This window comes from Canis lupus, chromosome 19 (assembly GCF_048164855.1).
Source record: "Canis lupus baileyi chromosome 19, mCanLup2.hap1, whole genome shotgun sequence".
Classification (NCBI taxonomy): Eukaryota; Metazoa; Chordata; class Mammalia; order Carnivora; family Canidae; genus Canis; species Canis lupus.
This window is the reverse complement of record NC_132856.1, coordinates 4,021,431-4,046,497: the sequence shown is the minus strand read 5'-3', so window position 1 is coordinate 4,046,497 and position 25,067 is coordinate 4,021,431. Positions and strand designations below refer to the sequence as shown.

Sequence of the window (25,067 nt, the reverse complement as noted above, 5' to 3'; positions counted from 1 at the left end):
AATTACAAAATTATGTAGAAATGCAAAAAACCTAAAAGAACCAAAATAATCTTGAAATAGAAGAACAGGGTCAGAAGGTTCACACAATCTTATTCCAAGACTTCCTATAAAGCTATAGCAATCAAGATAGTGTGATACTGATATTAGGATAAACCAATGAAATGATCAATGAAAAAGAGTCCCAAAATAGATCTACACTTATATGGTCAATTGATTTTTTTTTTACAAAGATACCAAAGTAATTCAATGGGGAAAAATGCTGCTTTTTAAACATATAGTAATATAGTTTTAGAGCTTAAATAATTGAATATCTTTATGGGAAAAGAGAACTTTGCTGTACTGAAAAATTAACTCAAAGAGATCATAAATCTAAATGTAAGAGCTAAAAACTCTTAAAAGTCTAGAAGAAACCATAGGAAAAAAACTTTGTGACACTGGATTAGGCAAAGATTTCTTAAATAGGACACAAAAGGCACCATCTACCAAAAAAATGAAATAAGTACCCTTTTATTATTTTTAAATCACATACTTATTACATATTCTTTATTAGATTGTTGGAAGTCCTTATTGTTTTTTGGATTATGAAAGATATATATCTGTTGTTATAATTTAAATGATGCTGCTCATAGACAACCCTAAGGAATACATGCACACATTATCATATAAGGTTTTAAAAAATAGTAATGGAATTATAATACATCTATTATTCTATAACTTGTTTTTCTCCACTTGAAATAAACAATGGACAATATTCCCTATCAGCACATCAGGACTTTTGCTAACAATGTTTGTATATTTATTTTGTCATGTGCTACTATTTCTGCATGACATATCACTAAGTGTGTGACTGGGTAAGCACAGTTTAAATTTAGGTAGATCCTTGCTAATTGCTCTTGCTAAAAGTTGCATCAATTTATATTCTCACCAATAATAGAGGAGGGTGCTTGCTTTCTGATAGGCTCACTATCAATGGATGTTATCACTCTTGTTACTTGTATAATTTTTTGTGTGTGGCCCATCTGCTAAATGAACAATGGTACCTCATTGTTGTTTTTAATTATCATTTATTTGACTATAAATGAAGGCATGCTTTCCTTTCATATGTTTATTGACCATTATATTTCTTCTTGTGCAAATTGCCTATTTTTCTATTGCGTTGTTTGTCTTTTCCTTATCGATTTTTAGGAACACTTTGCATATTATAGATATTGACTGTTGCTTCATTATAAGGATTGCAAATACCCTTTCTCAGTCTATTGTTTGTCCTTTAAGTTTGTGTATAGTATCTTTCACTATACAGAAGTTGGAACTTTTTATGTAGTCCAGTGAATCAATCCTTTTCTTTATTTTCTGCTCTCTGTGCAATGCTTAGAGAATCTCACCCTACCACAAAGTTACAAAAAAAGCTGTGTTTTTTCTTCATGTAGTGAATTCCTGTGTTTCAATTATACTGGTGATATTTTATTTTATTTTATTTTTTATAAAGATTTTATTTATTTATTCATTAGAGACACAAAGAGAGATAGAGACAGAGACACAGGCAGAGAGAGAAGCAGGCTCCATGCAGGGAGGCTGACGTGGGACTTGATCCTGGGTCTCTAGGATCAGGCCCTGGACTGAAGGCAGGCACTAAACCACTGAGCCACCCAGGCTGCCCTACTGGTGATATTTTAATGCTTGATCTGGGTATTGGGTACATTTTTTATATTTTTCTGCTTAATCTTTTGTGTGCCTGATATCCTCCACAATATGTTTTTGTGAAGAAATAAAGGGGGGGAGGAGAACCTAATACTTTTTTGATGGGTTTGCACTACCAGAAAAACTCTAAATCTGGCAAAAACAAACAAACAACACAAGACTCTGTGATATTATGACTGAATCTAAGCAATCTCTAATGTCTGGAATCTGCACTATTAGGAACTAGCTACTAAAGAGATGAGAGCCCCAATGCCCACCTCAGACACAGACACAGAGAAGGAGGGGCAGGAATCACCACTCAGAGAGCAGAACTGGGGCAACTGAACAGCCTGCCTAAGAGGCTGCAAAGAGTTCCTGACATATGAATGACCTTGCCAACGTTATAGCAAGTGATAGACACCAGTCACAAAAGACCACAGAGTGTATGGATGCCTTTATATGAAAATTTCATAATAGAGACAGAAAGTAGATTAGTGGTTGCCAGGGCTGGGAGGAAGGAGAGATGTAGAGTGACTGCTAATGGGTACAGGGTTTTTTGGGCGGGGGGGGGGGGGGTGTATTAATATCTTCTCAACTTAGATTGTAATTGTGGCTGCATAACTCTGAATATATATGAATATACTAAAAACCCTGGTATACCCATTTGCTGTTGTTCTGCTTTTCCATGTTGTAGTATGAATCAGCATTTCATTCTTTTTATAGCCAAATAATATTCTACTGTAGGGGCAGACTAGTTTGTTTATCTGTTCACCAGTTGACTGGCATTTGGATTATTTCTATTTTTCGGCCACCATAAATAAAAATAATGCTGCCTTGAACGTTGATGCACAAATGTCAGTGTGGAGACAAGTCTCCTTGTCCCCAAGTTTCCAAGTGCCTTGGGTACATAACTTGGAGTTGCATTGCTGGGTCATATGGCAATTCCGTGTCTAACATTTTCCAGTATTCTGAGTTGTGCTATGAGCTAGTGCCCACTGCGGTGGCTAATCATGTACTCTCCCCTTTCCCACGCAAGAGTTGATATCATACTTCTCCTTTCTTTTCTGCACAAGTCACATGGGGGTGATGGGGGAGTTAAGATCTCAACCCGGATGGGACGCCTGGGTGGCTCAGCGGTTGAGCATCTGCCTTTGGCTCAGGGTGTGATCCTGGAGACCCGGGATTGAGTCTCCCCGCAGGGAGCCAGCTTCTCCCACTGCCTGTGTCTCTGCCTCTCTCTCTCTCTCTCTCTGTCTCTTATGAATAAATAAATAAAATATTTTTTTAATAAAAAGATCTCAACCCAGGGTCACTGGAATTCTGGTCCTAGGGCTGGATGTGTGACGGGAAGAGGCAGTGTGTTCCCTCCAATATACCTTTCCATTGCTGCTATAACAATTTACCGCAAACTAAGAGGCTTAAAATGGCTTCCCTTCAGTATCTCAGTTTCCATGGGTCAAAGGTCAAGGCAGAGCGTGCCTCCACTGGGCTTTTTGCTTAGGGTCTCCCACAGCTGATCAAGGTGTCAGCAGGCTGGACTCTTTTCATGAGGCTCTGGAGGGAGAGCCACTTGCTTGCTGAGGTTGTTGTCAGAATTCAGTTATTAGTTGTAAGATGGGATCTCCCCATTTCTTTGCCAATGTTTCTTTGTGATCATGCTTCAAACCCTCCTCATGCTTTGCATCTCTCTTCCCCTTGCCTATCCCATTCTAACTTCCTCTTCTGCTTTCTTCTTCGGCAACCTGCTGGGGAACGCTCTCTGTTTTGAAGGGCTCACGTGATTACATTGAGCACACCAGGACAATCTAGGATCATTTCCGTACTTCAGGGTCAATGGGTTAGTAATTCTACCTATATCAGCAAAGCTCCATTAGCTATGTGAGAGACAAATTCAGTTTCCAGAGATTAGGGTGGGCATCTTCAGGGTCCATAATTCTGCCTACTATGCTTCCCTCAGGAACAAGCACGGAGTGAAGGAAGCTTATGGATGTTGGATAGTCAAGATGTGAGCTGAATGGGCTTCTGTAATTCTTGCCACCCAGCATCCATTCCCATCCTTCTGAAACCATATCCTGATCTTCTTCTAGGATCACTGCCAGGCCCCCAGTGAGTTGCTGCAGGTGGGCTCCTGACTCAGGCTTAGTGAGTCTGGCCATTGTGTCCTCTTGGCCACAGAGGCCCCCTTCAGGGATGAGCATGTGACCGGAATTAAGGCCAATGAGAACATGGAAAGAAATCTCCTCACTGCGTTTGGACATGCTGCAGCCATTTCGCAGCCAGGAGGCTAGAGCCTGTCTGAAAAGGGACCTACCATGGAAGCAAGAGGAGACTGTGTGGGAGTAAGAATGTCATCTGTGTTCTGATTGAAGCCACCTGAAGCATTCCAACCTGGAATTTTCAGTTCTGTGAACTAATGAATTCCCTTTTATCTTAAACATATACAATTAAATGAACACCTAAAGTGTGTGCTTGAGGATATATATCTGTGGAAATATATGGTCTTTGATGGTTTGATTCTAAGTGGAGCAGACAGATAAGAACCAGAGGCATGGACCAGGATATTTCATAAGTGGGGAGAGGCTGTGCTGGGAGGGAGAGGTTAGGGGGCTATTTTTATAGAAGAGATTTTTTTTCATATTGGAGAACTCTTATCTTTAATATAATTTCCCATATACTCTTTACCTAGATTTACCAATTGTTTACATCTTGCCCCTTTTGCTTTATCCATCGTTCTGTATTACCATGGACATATACATATGTGGATTTTCTGAACCATTTGAGAGTTTGTTGGAGACCTGATGCCCCTTTCCTATTATATATTTCAATGTGTGTGTCCTAAGACCAAGAATATTTTCTTAACATAAACACAAAACACTTAATCAAAATCCGGACAATATGATACAGGACAAGACTGTTCTCTAATCCCACAACCATATTCAAATGTCATCAATTGTTTCAGGAGTATCCTTTATTTATTTATTTTTTTATTTTTGTAACTTTTTTTTAAACAGAGAAAAACGACACACTCCTTGGGGGAAGGTGAGGGATTGAGAAGACAGGCCCTGGGTAAAAATAATCACGACAGCACCTGGAGTTGATAGGCCTTCCTAGGAGAGACATGGGCACTGCCACACCAGCACAGGGGACAGCTACTGTCTGAGGCTCAGCAGACCAGTTCACATGCCACACAAAGCTGCTATAGATCCAAGTCATAAAAATCTTCCAGCTCATCATGAAACAAGTCCCACTCGTCTTCAGAGTCTGTCAGGTCGTAGTCCCCACCTGCAGCCAAAAGCATAAGCAACATCTCACTCAGCTCAAAGGTGACAACCTCCTCTTCTTCGTTGTCAAAGGGGTTGCTGTTCTCTCTTTCCTCAATGAGCTCCCAGAAGTGGTTCCTTCGTTGGGCCCAGTATCTGCTTGATGTTACCACTTTCTGTCTCTGTGGCTCCTCTCTACGGCCATCAGGGTACACATGCTTGTAAAAACAGTTCCCTCCAAATGGGCAGCTCCCACGTCCTTCATCAAAATGCACGCCTTGTTGCTCATTGCCTCCTTGTATTTCTGAATGAGTTTCTGCTTCTCTTCTTTCTCCTCCACCCAGTACTCACTTGGGATGACAAAGTTAGATGTGATCCGGCATTCGGGGCAGGACTTTATGATCTTGCTCTCAAATTGCTTAGCACTCCTCCACTTGCGAATACACCTGAGACAGTAAGTGTGGTTGCAGTTGGAGAGAATCCCAAAGCGACGCTCACTGGGGTTGGCTTTCTCATAGACCACCTCCATGCAGATCCCACACACCATGTCCTTACTGCGCTGGACAGCAAATGAGAGCTCCATGTCCTTCTCATGGGCCTCAATGCAAGATTTTATATGTTGTGATCTCGGCGGCATCCATTGGATGGAGGACCTGCAGCCCACACATGTCACACGAGTCTCCGTGGAGATATACACAGTTCTCCCCATACCGGTACTCTCCCACTGCAGCATAGGGGCAAAGCTGCTTCTTGGTTTCCACTGCTGTCTGTTCTTTCTCGGATTCTTCCTTGGTCACAGAGCCCTGTGGGGGTGCTTCAGTGCAGGAAGGGGCAGTACGGCCACAGTAGGGCTGCCCGGGAACAAACTCAATGGCATTCACCCAGTCTTCTGAACCTGCGCCGACAGTAGCAAAGTTTGAATTTCTGGACTCTGCTTCGCCCATATTCATTTCAACAACTGGTCCAACTCCCGATGAGAGACTTGAGGAAGCAGCAAGAGATGATTTTGCAGTTAGATCTGCAGCAGTCACTTCTTCCTGTTTCAATGGCTTGCTATGTTCATATCTGCAGCGGTCTCTGTAAATACAGTATCCTCGCTGAAAATACTTGCACACTACACCATAAGGACTGTCAGAGAGATCATGCGAATAGCGACAGTTATCTCCTTCTTTACAAACCCCGTGCATGAAATACCTTAGCTCCTAGTTTTTCTTCTTGCTTTTGGTATGGGTTGAAGTGGTGGACTCGGAGCTGATGTCCAAGAAAGAATTCTTAAGAGGTCTTCAGTTCAAAAAAGGTGGTTTTACCAAAACAAAGGGACTAGGTTCTTGGACTGAAAGAGCTGCGGCCCAGGAGTATCCTTTAAGAGCTATTTCTGTCCTGGTCTAGGATCCAGTGGAGGATTACATGTTGTTGGGTCCCTTTTGTCCAAGACATGATTAAAAAAAAAAGATTATATTTATTTATTCATGAGAGACACAGAGAGGGAGGCAGAGACACAGGCAGAGGGAGAAGCAGGCTGCCTGTGGGGAACCTGATGTGGGACTTGATCCCAGGACTCCGGGATCATGACTGAGCCAGAAGCACACACTCAACCACTGAGCCACTCAGCTGCCCCCAGGAGATGATATTTGAATGTAGCTTGGCGTCTTTGACCTCCCCGGGAGTAGAATCTGCCAGAAGACCAAGAGCCTCAGTGGGATAGGGCTCCACAGCTAGCCTACTGTTCTCCATGCAGGTGGAGATTTGGGCTTCTCAGGATACTTTTAAGACAACTACTAGTGGCTCAGGAAACACAAACCTTCAATTTCTTCAGAGAACAAGTAGTCTGCAGTGGGAGTTCTGGACATGGCACAGCAGCTTGGTGAAATTATCAGGGACCCAGACTCTTCTTGTCTTTCTGCTCAGCATCCTCACCATGTCCCCCAGGCAGCTGCCCACGCCCACATGTCATGTCCTAACACAAGTTGGTTCAAAGAGTGTGTATTTGTTTTCTAAGGCTGCCATAACAGGCACCACAGGCCAGGCAGCTTCAACAACAGATATTTATTTTCTTACTGTTCTGGAGGCCTGAAGCCTGATATCCAGGTGTCAGCAGGGCTGTTGTCATTGAGGCTTCTCTCTGGTGTGCAGATGGCCACCTTCTCCCTGTGCCCTCGCGTAGGTGTTCCTCTGTGCGTGTCTGGATCCTAATCTTTTCTTGTTATAAGGACCTTGTCAGAATGCATTAGGGAGAACTCATATGACCTCATTTCACCTCAATCACCTCTTCAAAGGCCCTGTTTCCAAATACAGTCATGTCTGAGTCCCTGGAGGTTAGGATCTTTTTTTTTTTTAATTTAAAGATTTTATTTATTTATTCATGAAAGACACAGAGAGAGAGGCAGAGACACAGGCAGAGGGAGAAGCAGGCTCCATGCAGGGAGCCCGATGTGGGACTCAATCCCAGGTCTGTAGGATCAGGCCCTGGGCTGAAGGCAGGCGCCAAACCGCTGAGCCACCCAGGGATCCCAGGTTAGGATCTTAATATATGAATTTAGGGGAGACTCAATGCAGCCCATAACAGGGAGAAGGGGACGATGACGATCCTCCTCATGTTTCTCTCTTGTCTGAGAGGACAATTATCCCCAGAAGTCCTGGGCAGACTTGAAAAAGTATAGACTGGGGCACCTGGGGGGTGCTCAGTCAGTTAAGTCTTTGCCTTCGGGGGATCCCTGGGTGGCGCAGCGGTTTGGCGCCTGCCTTTGGCCCAGGGCGCAGTCCTGGAGACCCGGGATCGAATCCCACGTCGGGCTCCTGGTGCATGGAGCCTGCTTCTCCCTCTGCCTGTGTCTCTGCCTCTCTCTCTCTCTCTGTGTGTGTGACTATCATAAATAAATAAAAAATTAAAAAAAAAAAAGTCTTTGCCTTCGGTTCAGGTCATGATACTGTGTGTTCTGGGTTGGAGCCCCGCATTGGGCTCCCTGCTCAGTGGGGAGCCTGTTTCTCAGTCCGCCTGCTGTTCCCCCTGCTTGTGCTGTCTCTCTCTCTCCCTCTGACAAATAAATAAATAAATAAAATTTAAAAAAGAAAAGAAAAGTATAGATTATTAAGTTGCACCTTTGAAGGGTGGAAATAGCCAGGAGGCCTGGCTCCCAATCCCAGCTTTGTTACCCACAGGCCGCTTGCCTTTGTGCAGCCTGCTTCCCTCCTCGCAGCCCTGTCCACCTGTAAGGTGAAGTGCATCTACTAATGACAGTAATAATAGCTACCATTTCTGGAGCTCGGTGTCATAGCAGGAGCTGGGACATCCTCTGTGCCTCCCAGCCCCTGGCAGGGGGTGCATGTCATGCAGGCACAGGACCCATGCACCTGCTGTGACCTGCTCAAGGGGCAAAAACACCACTCTTGGAAGATCCCTTAGGTCATCCACAGAGGGCTGAGTACCCCAGTTTTGATTCATGGCCCTGTGCACAAACATATGTGCAAAAGCATAGACTGTCCAAAGTATCTCTCCTGTTTTAAAACACTATCTACATGGAACTTACGTATGTGCTCTTCTGTGACTTCCTTCTCTCACAGTGTCATTGGCAAGGCTCCTCCACATTGATGCGTGGTATTGTCCTCTATGTTCACGGCTGTCCATACTCCACTGTGTGGCTATGATACGATTCCTTTCTCCTTTCTCCTTTCTCCTCCCTCCTGGGAGGATCGTTAGATTGGGTTGTTTTCAGGTGTGTTGTTACTTCGGGTGTGGATATATCCCAATCCTTTGATGCCGTGGAGAACTTTGCCCATGACCAGCACCCATCTCTTTATTAGCATTGCCATCTGCTGCCAAGACTCTTTCCGCTGTGTGTCTCATACCCGTCCCGACTGCTGTAAGGATTCCCAAGGAAATAAGCCCATCCGATGCGCCTTGGCAGCATTGCCTCTGTCTTGCTTCTCAATCCAGTAATTGTATGTGGCTCTTTGCAGATAACTATTGTTATCTATTTATCTATTGCCGCATTTTTAAAAACTATCCTGTGGGATGCCTGGGTGGCTCAGTCCATTAAGGTCTGGTCAGGTCATGATCCCAGGATTCTGGGATCAAGTCTCCCATCAGGCTCCTTGCTCAGCAGGGAGCCTACTTCTCCTCCTGCCTGCAGCTCCTCCTGCTTGTGCTCACACTCTCTCTCTCTGACAAATAAATAAATAAAATCTTTTTTTTTTTTTAATCGAAAAACTACCCTGAATTGTAGTGGCTTAAAACATACTGTATCCCACAAAACTTGGGTCAGGAATTTGTTTTAAGATGTTATTTATTCATTCATGAGAGACAGAGAGAGAGAGGCAGAGACACAGGCAGAGGGAGAGGCAGGCTCCCTGCAGGGAGCCCGATGTGGGACTCGATCCTGGGTCTCCAGGATCAGGCCCTGGGCTGAAGGCGGCGCTAAACCGCCGAGCCACCTGGGCTGCCCCTATCTGCTCCATGACATCTGGAGCTTCAGCCAGGACGGTTCAAACATTGGTGACTCGTTCTCAGCATGCAGTCTCTCCACTTGGCCAGCTAGAGCTTCTTCATGGCCTGACCTCAGGGTAGCTGGACTTTTTACCTGGTAGCTCAGGACTCCCATGGAGAGGGTTTCAAGAGACAAGAGGTGGAAGCTAATAATTGAAGCCCTGGAATTGGAAATGTAGTGTCCCTTCCACCATCTTCTCTTGTCAAGTAGTCACAGAGACCACCCCAGACTCCAGGGAAGGGGACATCTCTCTCAGTAACAGAGAATTTGTGGTCAACTTTAATCTATCACAACTTGAATTACCAAGACTCTTTAGTTGTGGGAGACAAAAAACCCACTTCAGACTGGCTAAAGGAGAAACACGAGAGGGGCTGTATTATTGGCTCATGTAACTCGAAAGTCAGGGACATGTATCGGCTTTAGGCACAGGGGTTTAGGAGTCCGGGGGGAGGGTTGGCCCTAACCCCAGGCTTCAGGGATGCCTATATGTCCAGATGCTGATAGAGCTTGCAGTGCCTCTAGCACCCATCTGTACCCTGGCTGTCACCCACAGCTGGCTTGACCCTTTCCAGGAAAGCCTCTCGGGAAAGGCAACATTTGGGCAGAGACCCAAAGTAAGGAAAGAAGCCATGTGGATAATTGGGTACAAGAAACAACAGGTGCAAATGTCCTCCGGCAGGCATGTGCCAGATATATTTGAGAGACAGCAAGGAAGCCATTTGGACTAGACTTGAGCCTACCAAGGGAATGAGGTGAGAGAGACAAAGAGGGAACTGATGGTGTGGGTTCCTCTGAGTGAGGCAGGAGCCCTGAGTAGGTGTGAAGTGGAGCAGGGACAGGGTCTGACTTATACTTCCACAGGATCCCTCTGGCTGCTGTGTTTCTGAATGGACAGAAGGAAACTGAGGGACTTCCACTGAGGAAGCTAGTCCAATAATCTGCACGAAATGATGGGGAGGCAGTAGCTGTGTTGATGCCAGGAGGTGGTCAGATTTGGGAATGACACATTGAAAGTGGGTGTGGGAGAGGGAGCGGGAGAGGGAAGGATGTGGCGGACCCTGGCTTACACCTGACTATCTTCTAGGGATTGTCATTGTGGCCACTTCCCTGCTCGCTCCTTCCCCATTACACCCCTCCAGTTAGTCCCTCCTGCCCACAAGGTGGCAGAGTAATTTCCAAAAGTAAACTTAACCCATCCTACCAGGGAAATTCCAGACTTTTTATTTCTTCATCTTAATAGTCAGACTATTTCTACATGATTCAGAAAATATATAATGAGCCCATTGAACCCATGATCCTGCCAGTAATAGAAATTTACCTTTTAGAAACAATTTGGTGGGATCCCTGAGTGGCTCAGTGGTTGAGCGTCTGCCTTCAGCTCAGGGCGTGATCCCAGGGTCCTGGGATCAGGTCCCACATCAGGTTCCCCGCAAGGAGCCTGCTTTTCCCTCTGCCTGTGTCTCTGCCTCTCCCTGTGTCTCTCATGAATAAATAAATAAAATCTTTAAAAAATAGAAACAATTTGGTTTATAAAGACAGAAATTGATTTAAAGTAAAAAGATTAACAAAATAGCACAGGTATGAAGAGATGTGACAAACAATTCAGAACATGGTAATGGATGTGACCTGGCTTTGGGGAGGCTTGCCATGCACCTGGGCCTCCCCCTACACCCCAGCCATTCTGAGTGGCTGCTTTCTCCAGAACATGCTGGATCCTTTCACCCTCCTGTCTTTGCACGTGCTGCTCCTCTGGCTAGCTCTCAAGTGTCACCTCTGAGGGTTTCTTTGCAAGTCATTTATTTTTCACATTAAAATTCGTAATCCATCTGGAATTTATTTGGATATATGAGGGGTCAATTTTATTTTCTTCCTGTGCCAGCACCAAGTATTTCACGATCTACCCTCCCCCACTGCCTTGAAATACTACTTTTGTCAAGTATTATATACTCTTCCACACACCGGAACCTATTTCTGGGTTCTCTCTTCTTCCCCATGGTCTATTCTTATGCCAACACCATGTTGATTTGATTATAGCAGCTTTACAGTATGTTCTTATTTTTAGTAAGGTGAAAACCCCGTGTCGTTCTTTTTCCAATTCTCCTTGGTTATTCCTGGGCATTTATTTTGCCATGCGATCTTTGAAGTCCATTTTACCTAGGTTTTTAAATCACCCTAAACACATTTAATTTGCATTTAGAAACTGTGGAGGAATCGACATTTTATGGCATTAAGTTTTTCCATCCAGGAACATGGCATGACTTGCTCTTATTTTTCAGGCTTCCAGAAGATTCAATTCCATTACGCCTTTAGACTTTTACTTCATATGCCTCATTTCCATAAACAATATACAGTACAGTTTTGTGTCTAAAATTATGCCATTTCTTTCTTTGACAAAGACATTACTTGCCTTGTACCTGCCCATACAATGTGACTGCAGCACGGCACTCCATTCAAAGAGCTTTCCACTGTTTATCCAATACCCTCAAGATGGGCCCTTAGTTTGCATTCAAAGTTTCTTTCTTTCTTTTAATGATTTTTTTAAAAAAAAAGATTTTATTTGAGAAAGAGAATGAGTGAGAGAGAGAGCACAAGTAGGGGAAAGAGAGGGAGAGGGAGAAGCAGACTCCCCACCGAGCAGGGAGCAGGACTCGGGGCTCCATCCCAGGACCCTGGGACCTGACCTGAGCTGAAGGCAGGCACTTCACGGACTGAGCCATCCAAGTGCCCCAAAGTTTCTTTAAAAAATTTTTTTTCTTTCTCTCTCTCGCTTTCAATAATGCCCCATGACTATCCTTGCCCACGTCTCTTTTGTTCATGTGTGAGATCTCTCATATGGCTAGAAGAGGACTTGCTGGGTTGCGTGGCATTTCTATCTTCAACTCTCTAGGTGCAACCAAATTACCCTGCAAAATACTGAATACCAGTTTACACTTTGGTCAAGAGGGCAGGAGAATTTTTTTTTCTCTACATTCTAGTCAGCGATGGGAAACTTCTGTTCCAACTCTTCTTGCAAGGTTCTGTTCTTCTTCATCTTTATATTTTGTTAATATTTTTTTCTTTATTTATTTATGATAGTCACACACAGAGAGAGAGAGAGAGGCAGAGACACAGGCAGAGGGAGAAGCAGGCTCCATGCCCCGGGAGCCCGACGTGGGATTTGATCCCGGGACTCCAGGATGGCGCCCTGGGCCAAAGGCAGGTGCCAAACCACTGCGCCACCCAGGGATCCCCATCTTTATATTTTTTAACGAAATTTTTTTCCATTTTGGTTTTAATCTTTAGGGTTTTTATTAATCTTTACTTTTTTGTATGGGATATACATGTGAGTATGTGTGACTGTGTATATCTATCTCTATCTCAATCTCTGTATCTCTATCCATCTGTGGAGTTTCAACAGTAACCGAAGCTTACACAGTAGAAAGTCCTCTCTGATCCCTAACCCCAGCCACCCACACCTCTGTCCTTTTGTGTGTGCCAGCAATTGTTAATGATTTCTTCTGTTTTCCATCCAGAGAAAGTCTATAAATATGTACACAAACATCTTCTCTCCTATCTTCGTTTTCAATCAAATGGTAGCACACCACACTTACTTTTGTGCACTTTTAGTTTTCTGCTAAATCTATTTGGGGATCACTCAATATCCTTACTTCTCCTTCCTTCCTTCCTTCCTTCCTTCCTTCCTTCCTTCCTTCCTTCCTTCCTTCCTTCCTTCCTTCCTTCTTTTTTTCCTTCCTTCCTCTCTCTTTTTCTTCTTTTTCTCCCACAATAGCAGCACAACTATTCTATTTTTTGGTCGGATGACAATACTTTTACCATCTCTTTTACACAAACATCTTTTGTTTCTAATTATTTGCCACAAAGTATAAAGCTACAGTGAATGTCCTTACAAATTTCACAAGTGTAAGGGCATATCTATACCCCATAAATGGAATCATTGGTTCAAAGCATACATATGTTTGTAAATATGATAGTGTTACATTGCCTGTCCTACTCCAAAAGGGCATCAGTTGATGCTCCCACCAGCCTGTCTCCCCACTCCTGTAGGAACATAATATGTAATCAAATGTTTTGATATGGCTAATACTGATAGATATGAGATGGTATCTCAAAGTGTTTTAGGATTTATTTTCAAACAGCATTATGTGGTATAATTTACACCATAGAGTTTATTCATTTTAAATGTACATTTCGTAAATTTTAGCAAATTTATGAAGTTGCAACCATCACCACAATCTGATTTTAGAATATTTCTCTTCCCAAATCTTTCAATGTGTTTTAAATTTTCATTTCTGAGTGAGACTGAGCATGTTTTTATCAACCTAAGAGCCATTTCTAGTTCCTTTTTTTTTTTTTTTTAAGATTTTATTTATTTATTCATGAGAGAGAGAGAGAGAGGCAGAGACACAGGCAGAGGGAGAAGCAGGCCCCATGCAGGGAGCCCGACTCGATCCCGGGTCTCCAGGATCACGCCCTGGACCGAAGGCAGGCACTAAACCCCTGAGCCACCCGGGCTGCCCCATTTCTAGTTCCTTTTCTGTAAACTTTCTGTTCATACCCTTGGCCTATTTTTCCTCATATTTTTGTCTTATTAATTTGTAGGGACTCTTTATATCTTATGCTCTCAGACTAGGATAAGTGCCTCTCCCCCAAGCACCCTGTGTTTTCAATTCTTATAGGTTGGAATGAACAGGATCTCTTAATGTGCCTGTATCTCCACCACCCTGTGAGTTGTCTGCACAAGGTGACTATATCTGGTTTCATTCTATGCCTCCACCTCTCGGCATAGGACCTGACCCAGAGGAGGTCGCTGCGAATATACTTGCATTCAATATTTGTAAATATATGTTCTTTGCCCCTCAGAGTTCCCATCACAATTTGTGATGATGTATTACTCTGTGTAGTTATGTCTGACTGTTCCCTGTGGATAGGTACCATGGATGTTTTAGTCGATACTCTATACCCGGAGTCCAAAACACTATGGCCAAACACATTATTTTAAAGTGTTGATTGGATTAATTAATTAATTTATTATTAAGTGGTTTACAGTACCTGGATGGAGAAAGATATTGGAAATTCCATCAAAGGATACAGAGAAGGAAGGCTAAAACCAACATAGCCATGGCACACAGTATTTCTATGAGGGACACATTCCTGACCCGTAGGCCCCAAGTGGGTAGGGGAAGACCCTGGTGCCCAGGGGGCTGGTGATACAGGATTCCAGCATTACAATACCATGCAGGAATGTAGGCCCAGAGTATCCAATCTTCCAAATTTTCAAGAGAAGCTGGAGATGAAGTTCTTTATGTGGTATCTCCCACTTTGAAATGTTGGTGACAAGGATGCCTGGGTGGCTCAGTGGTTGTGTCTCTGCCTTTGGCTCAGGACCTGATCCTGGGGTCCTGGGATTGAGCTCTGCATCGGGCTCCCTGCATGGAGCCTGCTTCTCCTTCTGCCTGTGTCTCTGCCTCTCTCTGTGTGTCTCTCATGAATAAATAACTAAAATCTTAAAAAAAAAAAAAGATATGTTGGTGACAATGAGTCACTGCATGGGTCCCTGAGACTTGGATTGCCAGTTTTCTTTTCTTTCTTTCTTTTTTTTTTTTTTAAAGATTTTATTTATTTATTCATGAGAGACAGAGAGAGGAGAGGCAGAGACACAGGCAGAGGGAAAAGCAGGCTCCATGCAGGGAGCCGGACGTGGGACTCATTCCAGGGTCTCCAGGATCAGGCCCTGGGCTGAAGGTGGCGCTAAACCGCTGAGCCACCTGGGCTGCCCCTGGATTGCCAGTTTTCAAGGCCTGGATTACAAAACTCTTTTTAAATACACGCTTATGAGTAATTCACATAACCCTGGAGGGAGGTTTGCAGAAGCAGACCTGAGGCTCAGCGAAGGAAAACATCTTGCCTGAGGCCACCCAGCAAGAAGAGGGGTGAGTGTGTATGCTGGGGGGGGGGGAGGGGAGTCCTGGCCCAAAGCCCTGCCTTAACCCAAAATCCTCTCCAGGGAGGGCACTTCTGAGGGAACAGGGAGCTAATTCTCTGAATCTTTGGGCAAAGCCTCTTGCAGGGTTTGTCTCAAGTGCACCTGAGCAGGGTGAGACTTAGCCTCGTGTCTGATTTGCCCCTTCCAGCCTGCAGACAGGCTGGCTAGACTCCCACCTGGAAGCCCAGTGGGGCTGTGGCCTTCTCTGGTTCTACTTACTTCACTGTCCATGCTCCATGCATAAGCAATTAATCATCACCACCTCATGACAACTCGGGCATAATTATCTTGTATTTTGAGTGAAGTCTCACCCGGTGGCCCCGGCTTTCCTGGAGAGGCCATGGCTCCCTGAGAACACAGGGTGAGATGTGTTCCCTGCCCCAACAAGCAAGGAAGGCGCACCTTGCTCCGTGATCCTCTCTCCCTTAATTCCCAAGCCTCTCTGGACTTGCCGATGGGGCAGATTGGTGGAGCCAGGCGTCCTGATGCTCGGGTGAGCAGAACACAGGGGGAGGGTAGAGGGGAATGGTCCAACAATAAGGAGAGATGATAATGATAGCAGGGCCTAGTCTGGCCCACTTGCTCTGGCCTCCTCTTGTCCTCATTCGCTTGTTCCCAAACTTGCGCCTGATGCCAGACCAGTTGTCGCTGGAGATTCCAGCCCCTGGGCTATTGCTGGGGAACAAAACAGACTCCCTTTCTGCAGGACAGGAGAGCTGGCAAGTTGTATATACAGAGAGGAGACTATTTTACATCGTGCTAAGTACTCACTAGAAAAGAAATATATGGTACAGACCAAGAAAAATCTGAAGGCTCAGTTTTTCTCTGAGGGGTGACATTTGAGCAGAGGCAGCACACACTCTGGGTAGAGGGAACAGCAGACACAAAGGCCCTGGGGTGGGAATGTTTTGGCTTGTTCAAAGAACAGAGGGAACGCCCCTGTAGCTGGAGCAAGAAAGAGAGAAAACAGGTCTGAATGACCAGCAGAGGCTGTTACGGGTTCCAGAGGAGTTTGGCTTTTATACTAAATTCAGTGGACACAGTCTAAGAAAGGACTTATTGCCAACTAAGCTGGGTGACCTCTGGCAGTGTGCTAGGTCCATAATTTCCTGCCATCCATCTATCCTTTCACAAAACTCTTATGGAGCATCCGCGGGATGTCAGCCCAGCCCTGCGGACAGGGCAGTGACATAACAAAGCCCCTGCTTCTGGAGGGTCCGCCTCCTGGAGAAAGGACCCCTGCCCGAGCCCTTCTGGAGACTTGGGCTCCCGCGGCCGGCTCCGGGGACCCCGCTCGGGCACCGGTGGCCGCCAGGTGGCGCTCGGCGCCTGCGCAAGGGCCGCCGCTCGGGGGTCGCGGGGCCGGGACCGGACCCCGGCGGGGGGAGGGGCGGGGCCCGCGCTGCAGGTTGTGTGACTTTGGGTTTGACCTGCCTAGAGATGAGCTAATCCCGCCGTATAATAGACTCCGGGGAGATAGGGAAAATGGCTGCGGCGCTATCTGCGTCGCCATGGGGACCATCGCGCGCGCGGGCGGGGCGCGAGCCTGGAAAAATACAGCCTTTGTCGGCGGCGCGTGTCGCTCACGGCGCGGAGACCTCAGGCGGCGGGGCTCGGCGCTCTCTCCTCGGGCGCCCTGGGGCCCCTAGCAGGGCGCGCCTGCGGAGGCGGGTGCGGGCCCCTGGGTGTCCCCAAATTCCTCGGAGGACCCCTCTTCCTTGCACGCCCGCACACCCCGTTTTCTGTCACTTCCTCCTACTGTGGCGCCTCTCACACCCGCACACACCCTTCTCTCCCCGCTGGCTGCCGCTTCCCAAGCTGGAGAGGGGTCCCAGCTCGCGTGTCCTGAGCCTACACCGGCAGGCGCAGGGACAAGCCCCGACGACCGCCCCCCCCTGCAGAAACTCAACACACCGCGACCCCCCTGACGCAGACCCGTGCACCCCGAAGGCGCACACCGGGGTGAACGCGGACAGCTGCACACTCATTCACTCCTGGCGCTCACGGGTATGCGTGGATACACGCTTACGGACACCGAGTGGGGTGGGACACCTGCAGACACACCACACTCAGCAGAGTAACACACCCATGGCTGAATCTAAAGGTAGACACGCTCCCCGGTGGCAGAGGACACCACCTCCTGTGTGCACTCCTGAACAGCCTGGGCAGGTACAATGAGGCACTCACGATAAGCTCACCCACATTTGCACACACGGATTTGCACACCCACCCCTTCACGTGTCTACCCACCCCGAGTAACATGCATGCCTACACACGGGCGATATCCCTTCCTCTGTGCGCCCTCAAACAGCCTCAGCTGGGCCCTCTCTGGGCACTCACAGCACACACGCCCGCCCCGTGTTTGGGCGTGGGCTTGCACACCTGCACTTTCTTTAGCACGCTTCTTTGACACACCTGCATGCACTCCAATGCCCTTTCTTGTTCGGTGCCCGTCCACGCTGGCACACGCGAGAATGTCCATCCAAACATGCCGGGCACACCCGAGGGCTCACACGCGGGTGCCCCCGGCAGGCGGGCAAGCGGGCTGGCGGCGGGGCACAGGGCGCCCGGCGTGCCCCCCGCGGACGGCTATCTGCCTGCCCATCAGCGCGCGGATCTGCGGTGGTAAATGATGCATTCGATGGCGGGCGCATTTGTTGTGCGCGCTCTGAAAGGGCTCCGATAATCTGGAAGGCAGAGATAAGGAACACCATTTATTCCGCGGCACTTTGGAAACAATTCCCAGCCCTGTACAACCCCATTCTCGGGCAGCCTCCGGGAGCCGGGCAGATAACGATTGGCTATTCATTATCTTCGCCGGGAACAAAGATTAGCCGGCCGAGATGAAAAATTACCCCGGACAGCGGCGCAGCCCCACGCGGACCCCCCCTGCCCGCCGCCGCCCGCGCCTCGGTGCCCCGCCCGGCCCGCGGGCTCTGCGCTCACGCCCTCCGCCCCGCAGCCCCGCCAGCGGCCTCCAGCGCTCCTTCGCGCGGGTGCGCGGCACTGCCCCGGCCCCTCCGTCCATCTGTCCATCCCGTCCAGCCTCTCTTTCCGCGTCCACACTTGTCCCCTGACTGCCTTCCCTCTTCTCTCACTGCTCTCAGAGCCTGCCCCTGCTCCCTTCTGTCTTCTCATCTATTTTTGCTTTGTTTTCCTCTCCCTCTCCTCTGTATCTCTCCCTTGTCTCTCTGTCCATGTCTCTCTCTGGTTAACACTTTCGCCGCTTTTCTTCCCTTGTCTCTGACTCTGCCACTTCTAAGTTGTTTGTTTTTGTCTGTTCCTGCACGTCCTCAACCCACCCCTCCTACTGGTGTCTCTGCCCCTCTATGGCAGTTACTTTTTAAAATCTGTTCTTGGGTCTCCCTGTCTCGTCCCCGTTCTCTTTCTGTCTGGGTCTTTCCATTTCTGGGCCTCCGTGTCTCTCAATCTACCCCTACCCTAGAGGGCCTCGCATCAATGGGTCTCATACCCCGTTCCCTCTTAAGGCTGTGTTCCTGACTGCAGACCAGAGGCTGGGAGGCTCCAGCTGGCTCCCGCCAGCCCAGCCCAGCCCAGCCCAGTCCCGCAGAGAGATGACAGGTGGAGTGGAGCTGTAAGACCTGGAACCCCCCTCTGAAAAAATAAGAGAACTAGAAAAGGCCCACTAGACACTCAGGCCCTGCTGGGTTTGTGGGATCTGCTCTTGTGCCCCAGCCCTGGCTCCCCCATGCCCCTCCCCACTCAGGCTCGGGTGGTCCCAGCGCGGCCACCTCATTAGAGCAGTTATTCAGCATGGCGCTGGTGTCGGCAGATAAGCCTTATCAGTTCATCTCCCCCTCCCACAGACAGACAGTGCCTTCGAATGGCACCCCGGAGCTCCACTGGCCGCCTGCCCTGCCAGTTAGGGATGGTGGGTGATCTGGGAAGACACACATACTGTGTGTCACCCAGGAACACACTCCTCCCCAGACAACTGGGTAGAGAAACAGACATAGTTCAAAGACAGATTCATACACGCAGATGCCCGCACCCTAGGTAAACAGACACAAACACCCAACACATATCGGTTCATACATGGAGCTATACACAGTTACGCAGACATACTTGGTTACACTCTACACTGTCCATCCTCCCATAATCTGTTTGAAGATACAATGATACACACCCAATACCCAGTGCTGGTAAAGACACACACACACACACACACATACACACACCAATTCATAGACACAGGATACCAAGACACACACTGCTACTGACCCACATAGGGACACACACCAACTTATAAATAAATACTTGGAAATACCCACTTCCCATCATATGATTCATGGACACAATGATCTCACAGATACACAGCCACAGGGGACACACATCCAGTTTCACAGAGACCCTCTCCCACAGGCACTAATAGGGTCATGCGCTGAAACTGCCACATATAATACACAAGGGTCTCTCTCAGGGACCCACAAAACACAGATTCTCAATATACAAACTCTCAAGGACCCACAAGAAGAAATGGGCATACGAATACACTCAGTTTTGCAGACTTCCCATGTGCTCACAAACGCACACAGACACACAGGGGCACTAAGGATAGATATTCTCCTGCATGCACACAGCAAATACATATGCAATGCAGTCACTATCAGCATCAAAGAAAGACCCACAGATAGAAGATGCCCACAGAGATGGGGGGCTGGATACTCCTCTCTGGGACACACACTAGTTTTCCCAGGACCAGGGACTTCCAATCCTTCCAAAGCAAAGCACTTTCTCTTTGGGCCCAAGATCCCCAGGCCACTTACTCACTCCCTGGGCAGCTGGAATGGGACCAGCATCACTAACCACCGCCCCCCCCACTCCTCCCACTGTGCTGTGGAGGTGAATTTTGAGGTACAGACTTTGGAAGTTCAAGGACCAGATTCCCCTAGCTCACAAACCCAAAAGCAATCTTGACTGAAGACTCTCACACCCCAACTCCTCTGCCTAGCCTTCCAAAGACAAGCCCTCTACTCCCTAGCTCCCTACAGTGAGAGGGTTCCTTGGGGATGAGCCAGGGACCTGCCTCTTGCTCCACTCCTTAAATGCTCTGGTCTGCTCTGGAGTTGAGGAATTCGAGTCGGAGTATACTTGAGGAAGAGAGAGGCTATGTGTCTACATTTAGCCGAATCAGCCTGGAAGTAAGGGAGGTGTGTGAGTGTGTGTGTGTGTGTGTGTGTGTGTGTGCGCGCGCGCGCGCGCGTGCCCGCGCACACGCACGCCCTGGCGCGAGCGCCACTCGCCACTCATACCAGATTCTCAAGCTACATTTGGGTGTGAGCACGTGTGCATGCCAGTGTGATCCACATCTCCTGGCTGAGGATGTCCACGCAGCCACAGCTGTGTGCGCTAACGCGTGTGCACACATGTGTGCGTGCATGAGCGCTATTGGAAGCGGGTTGGAGAAGGAGGAGCAGGCAGCTGTGTACGTGTGTGCGCGCTTGTGGCCACGGTTCGTGAGGGTCCCCGGGGAGAGTCTCCAGAAAGATGTCCCGGACTTTCCAAACATACACCCTTGAGAGCAGGGGTGCTCATTTGTGCGCCCCTGCGAGGGCGGGAGTAGTCTGGAGTATGGGCGAGTAGGATGTTGCGCCTTGAGTGCCTCCAGGCCCTAGGCCTGCCGCCCGTCGGCTGGACCAGGGAAACGGGGCGCAGAGCTCAGGGCACCCTCCTGCCCCCCTGCGGCGCTCCCGCCCCCTCAAAGTGCTGTCGAAATAAAAAGCAGCAGCCGCTGCGGCCGGGAGAGGGGAGGGAGAGGTAGCGGGAGCGAGAGGGAGGTAACAAGGCCAGCGCCGCCGGCTCGCCGCTCCAGCCTCTACCTCCTGGCCGCCTTCGCCCCCACCCCAGCCGCCCCCGTCGGCCACCGGGCGAACAAAAGCGCCCGCCGCGCACCATGCGGCCACTCGGCGCGCCGCCCGGGCCCCGCTGGTGACGCCGCCAGCCCGCCGGGGTCCTGTGGGCCCACCTAGCCACACACAGGGCTGTGCGCCCCGCTCCGCTGCGGCCCCGTCCACCCGGGGGCGCCGCCCGCCGCACCTCGCTCGGTAAGTGCCCCCAACTCCGCCCGGCCAGGGCCCTTCCAGCCCCCAGGTTTGGCCCACCCGCCCCGTAAACGCCGTCCGCCTAGCCCAGTGGCCCCTGCCATGTGGCCTTCGGGATTCGCCCCGGTCCTGCGGGCGGCTAGAACCCCAGGTCATAGGGGCCTAATCCCGAGGGAGTATTTGCGGAGTTGAGGGCAGCAGGCCCGCCTCCGGCCTCTCGCTTTCCCATTTCTCGGATGCAGCCGTACACAGGCCGCGAGCCCGGGTTATCCCCAGTGCCTCGCCCCACCTCCTGGCCCCCGAGCTGGGGTCTTTGTCTCGGCCGCCCCCACCTCCGGGCCACGGCGGCGGAGGCGCCCAAGCCCGGCAGCCGAGCGGCGGCTGCACCTGCCGACTGGTCCCGTGCGCCGGCTTTGCGCGGCTTAACCCGCTCGCTCCTGCGTGCGCCCCCGCGCGCTGCGCCCCCCGGCCCTTTATCCTGGTGGGTGCGGGGGCGGGGGGGAGCGCCGGGTCTGCAAGTCTCCCCTCCTGCCCCAAGCCCCAGTCGGAATCTGTTTAGTGGGATTTCAATAAGAATGGGGCCGCCGCGGGCTCCGGGATCTGCCGCCGGGAGGCGTAGACGGCGGTCTGGGTCTGTCTGGACGCCGGGCATTTAGAATCCTTCAGCCGCGGCCAGGCTTGAACTCCAGGTTGCCCCGACCGCGAGGGGAAAGATCCGGCGTTCAGGGCCCCCGGGAGTGGCGACCGCTCCTTTCCGGGAAAACACGGAAGGAAATTCGTTGTTTTGGAAAAAGCTACGTCTCCCGGGGATCGGGAACATCTGGCGGTGAGCTCCGCGTCTACACAGGCACCTAGTGATGGGATTCGTTTATGAGTAGGCAGGATTGGAGAAGCAGGTAGGGCCAGTGCGGCTGCCCAGGCGTCTGGAGAGCGTTTCCCGGCCGAGCTGACAAATTGCAAACAAATTGCGTCTAACGAAACGGATTTACCAGTTGTCAGGCTGCGGGGCCGCCGGCACCCCGAGCCAACCTCGGCCTTCGGGAAGCCCGGAGAAACGCTGCCCGATTCTGCAGGTCTCAGCCAGGCTCCCGGGGCGGCCCTCAGGCTCGGAGGTGGGTGGTTAGAACATGATAAGGAGGAACACGATCCCCCAGGCTCCTGACCCAGGGTGGGGCAACTTCTCGACCACGGCCGGGTTTTACAATTCCTAAAGGCCCAGGAGACCGTATAGGGTGGGACAGCCATCATGGAGGCCAGAGGGGAGGGAGCCTTCACAGGTGGGGGGCTGGAAGTGAGCCCCAATGAGCAGAAGGGGCCGTGGGGACCCTGGTCCGGCGCTGCAGAACCCCTCAGGAGCACCGCCCGCAGGCCTGAGCACATCTGAGGCCTTGCCCTATGGGGACTGCTGAACCCCTCTGGCTAAGGCAGCCCCCACTTCCTCCTCAGTCCCCCCTCAAGGCCCATTGCCAGTGTGGGGCTGGGAGGCCGCTGAGTTGACAAATTTCCCCAAGGAAGGCAGCCCCTAAGCAAACTGGTTTCTTTGAATCCCCCCTCCACTGCCAGCCAATTAAATGCCCCTAGGGAAAGGTGGGAAGAATTAGGTTACAAAGACAGGACAAACTTACAGACCCAGAGGGGCTACCTGGGACCACGGAAGTTTAAACAAAGGGTGAGGAGGGAAGGGCCGGGTAGGATGGGGAAGACTGGGCAGCAGAGAGCCCTGACCCGGGCGGCCAGGCCCTGTAGACCCAGGCCTCGGATCCCTGTGCTGCCAGCTCCCGGGAGAAAGCATCCTGAGCCGCGGGGACCCATGCTTTCTTTGGGGACCTCAGGCCACTTGAAAAAGGCAGTTAGAAGATTCAGTTTCTCTGCTGCCCTTTCCCGGTCCTTCCTGAAGTCTCCTTCTTATGTAAGGAAAGTGACAGCTTCTCGGTGCGAGCAAAAGGCAGCACCCGCATAAGCAACAACCCTTGGAAATGAACAAAAACATGAAAAAGGGAATGCATCCCTCTGAAGGTGTTCTGAAGACTCTGAATCCTGAGGCTCTAAACAATAAATCTGCTCTTCTCGGGTGCAAGGATGCCCCCTGCAATCCTAGCCGATTTGGGGGGAAGCCCTGATCCTACCCCGCCGTTTGTTTGGGTACAAGTGATAGGATGGTCTCCGCTTTCTACTGGGCAAGATGCCTAGCTAGCGTCTGTCTGGCACACACGGACACTCATGATTGGAGTGGGGGGTGTTTTACTGGCCAGCTGGGCCCTCTCCTCCCTGGAGCCCCTCTTTTTGCTCCCAGGCGGGTTGGTTTCTGCGAGAGAATGCAGCAGTCCCGCGTCCAACGCAGGAGTTTCAATTATAGCGGAGGCCTCCTGCCCAGCCAGCTGCCTGCCTGCCTTTTGGAGGAAGGCAACCCCGGCTCTCCAGAGACTTAGAGGAGCTCCCCCGCCCGTTTTTTTTTTTCTCTCTCTCTCTCTCTCTGTCTCTCTCTCTAGGCCAGGACTGCGGGAAGGGAGACTGGTGCGGATCTCCCGAGGCCCCTGCTCAAGCACTGCTTAACTGCCCTGCTAAGCTCCTCTGCCCGGCGATTTTCTGAGCCGCCGAGCGGGGTAATTAAATCCCCAGCGGAGGTCGGTTCTGCGCCGGGCCAGCGGGCAGCTCGGGGCTGCTGTTCAGGCAGGAGCCTGGCCTGGCTGGTCACCTCTATGCCAGCGGTGGCCCAGACGCTGCTCCAGAGGGACTTCGGGGTGTCCCAGAGGAGCTTTTAGCCAAATTCCGAATGATGAAAACCTGCAGACCCACCCAGAATGGGGGTCATTTGAACCATGCCTTTGGGGGAAATAAAGCGAATTACCTGTTTTCCCGAGGGCCTGGCGTGGCCACGTCCCTGCGAGCCGAATTGCGGATCGCAGCCCCACGGAAAGCTCCCGCTTGGCTCTGGCGTTCATGCCCCGGGGCCGGCAAGCGGCCGGCTGCGTCCTGCGCTGGGTCCCGCAGCCTTGCCCGACGCCGGGGATTGTCCCCGGAGCCGCGGTGTCTTTGATAAGCTCGCGCTAGGCTCCAGGTACGCAAGACAGGCTCGGGGCTCCGGCGATCGCATTTTACGCCTTGATGAAGAATCGTAAGCTAAATGCAAGGAGGAGAGACAGACGAACAGAGGCAGCGAGTCCGCGGCCAGAGCGCGCGTTGCGGGGAAGGAGAGACGGAAGGCACCGAGGCCAGTCACCTGCCCGCCCCGGCCGCGGAGGCCCGGCCGCGGCCTCGCGCTCCCACTCCCCGGCCCCGGCGCGCTGGCCCCGGCTGGCGCCGGCCTCCTTTCAGCGGAGCGGAGTTCCGAGAAGCCCGGGCTGGCCCGCGCGCCCGGAGTGGAGCCGAGCGGGAGGCGCGGCGGGCACGGGGCAGGAGGGTCCCTAAGCGCCGGGACGCGCTGGTTCCCAGCCAGAGGGGCTCCGCGCCTTCGGCCCCGCGTCTTTACCTGAGCCAGGGCCTCGGACAGATGATCGGACAGCGGAGGCAGAGGCAGGAGGCCCCTGGCCCGAGCCCGCACCCCCAGGCGCTGCCCGGAACTGGCCTGGGAGAGGGTGACTGGGGCGCGCCCGCGGAGCTG

General features: G+C 50.5%; 1 long non-coding RNA gene and 1 pseudogene across 1 annotated transcript in view; one reads left to right on the top strand and one right to left on the bottom strand.

The window, feature by feature from the left end:
- Window positions 1-4,154, top strand: part of LOC140609726 (uncharacterized) — a 41,952-nt gene extending 37,798 nt beyond the window's left edge. The window contains exon 3 of the long non-coding RNA XR_012011468.1: window positions 3,765-4,154. This is a non-coding gene — a long non-coding RNA (uncharacterized lncRNA). The remainder of the gene's footprint in view (window positions 1-3,764) is intronic.
- Window positions 4,155-4,627: 473 nt separating this feature from the next.
- LOC140609724 (E3 ubiquitin-protein ligase makorin-1 pseudogene) lies at window positions 4,628-24,618 on the bottom strand (annotated as a pseudogene).
- Between the last annotated feature and the right edge of the window lie 449 nt (window positions 24,619-25,067).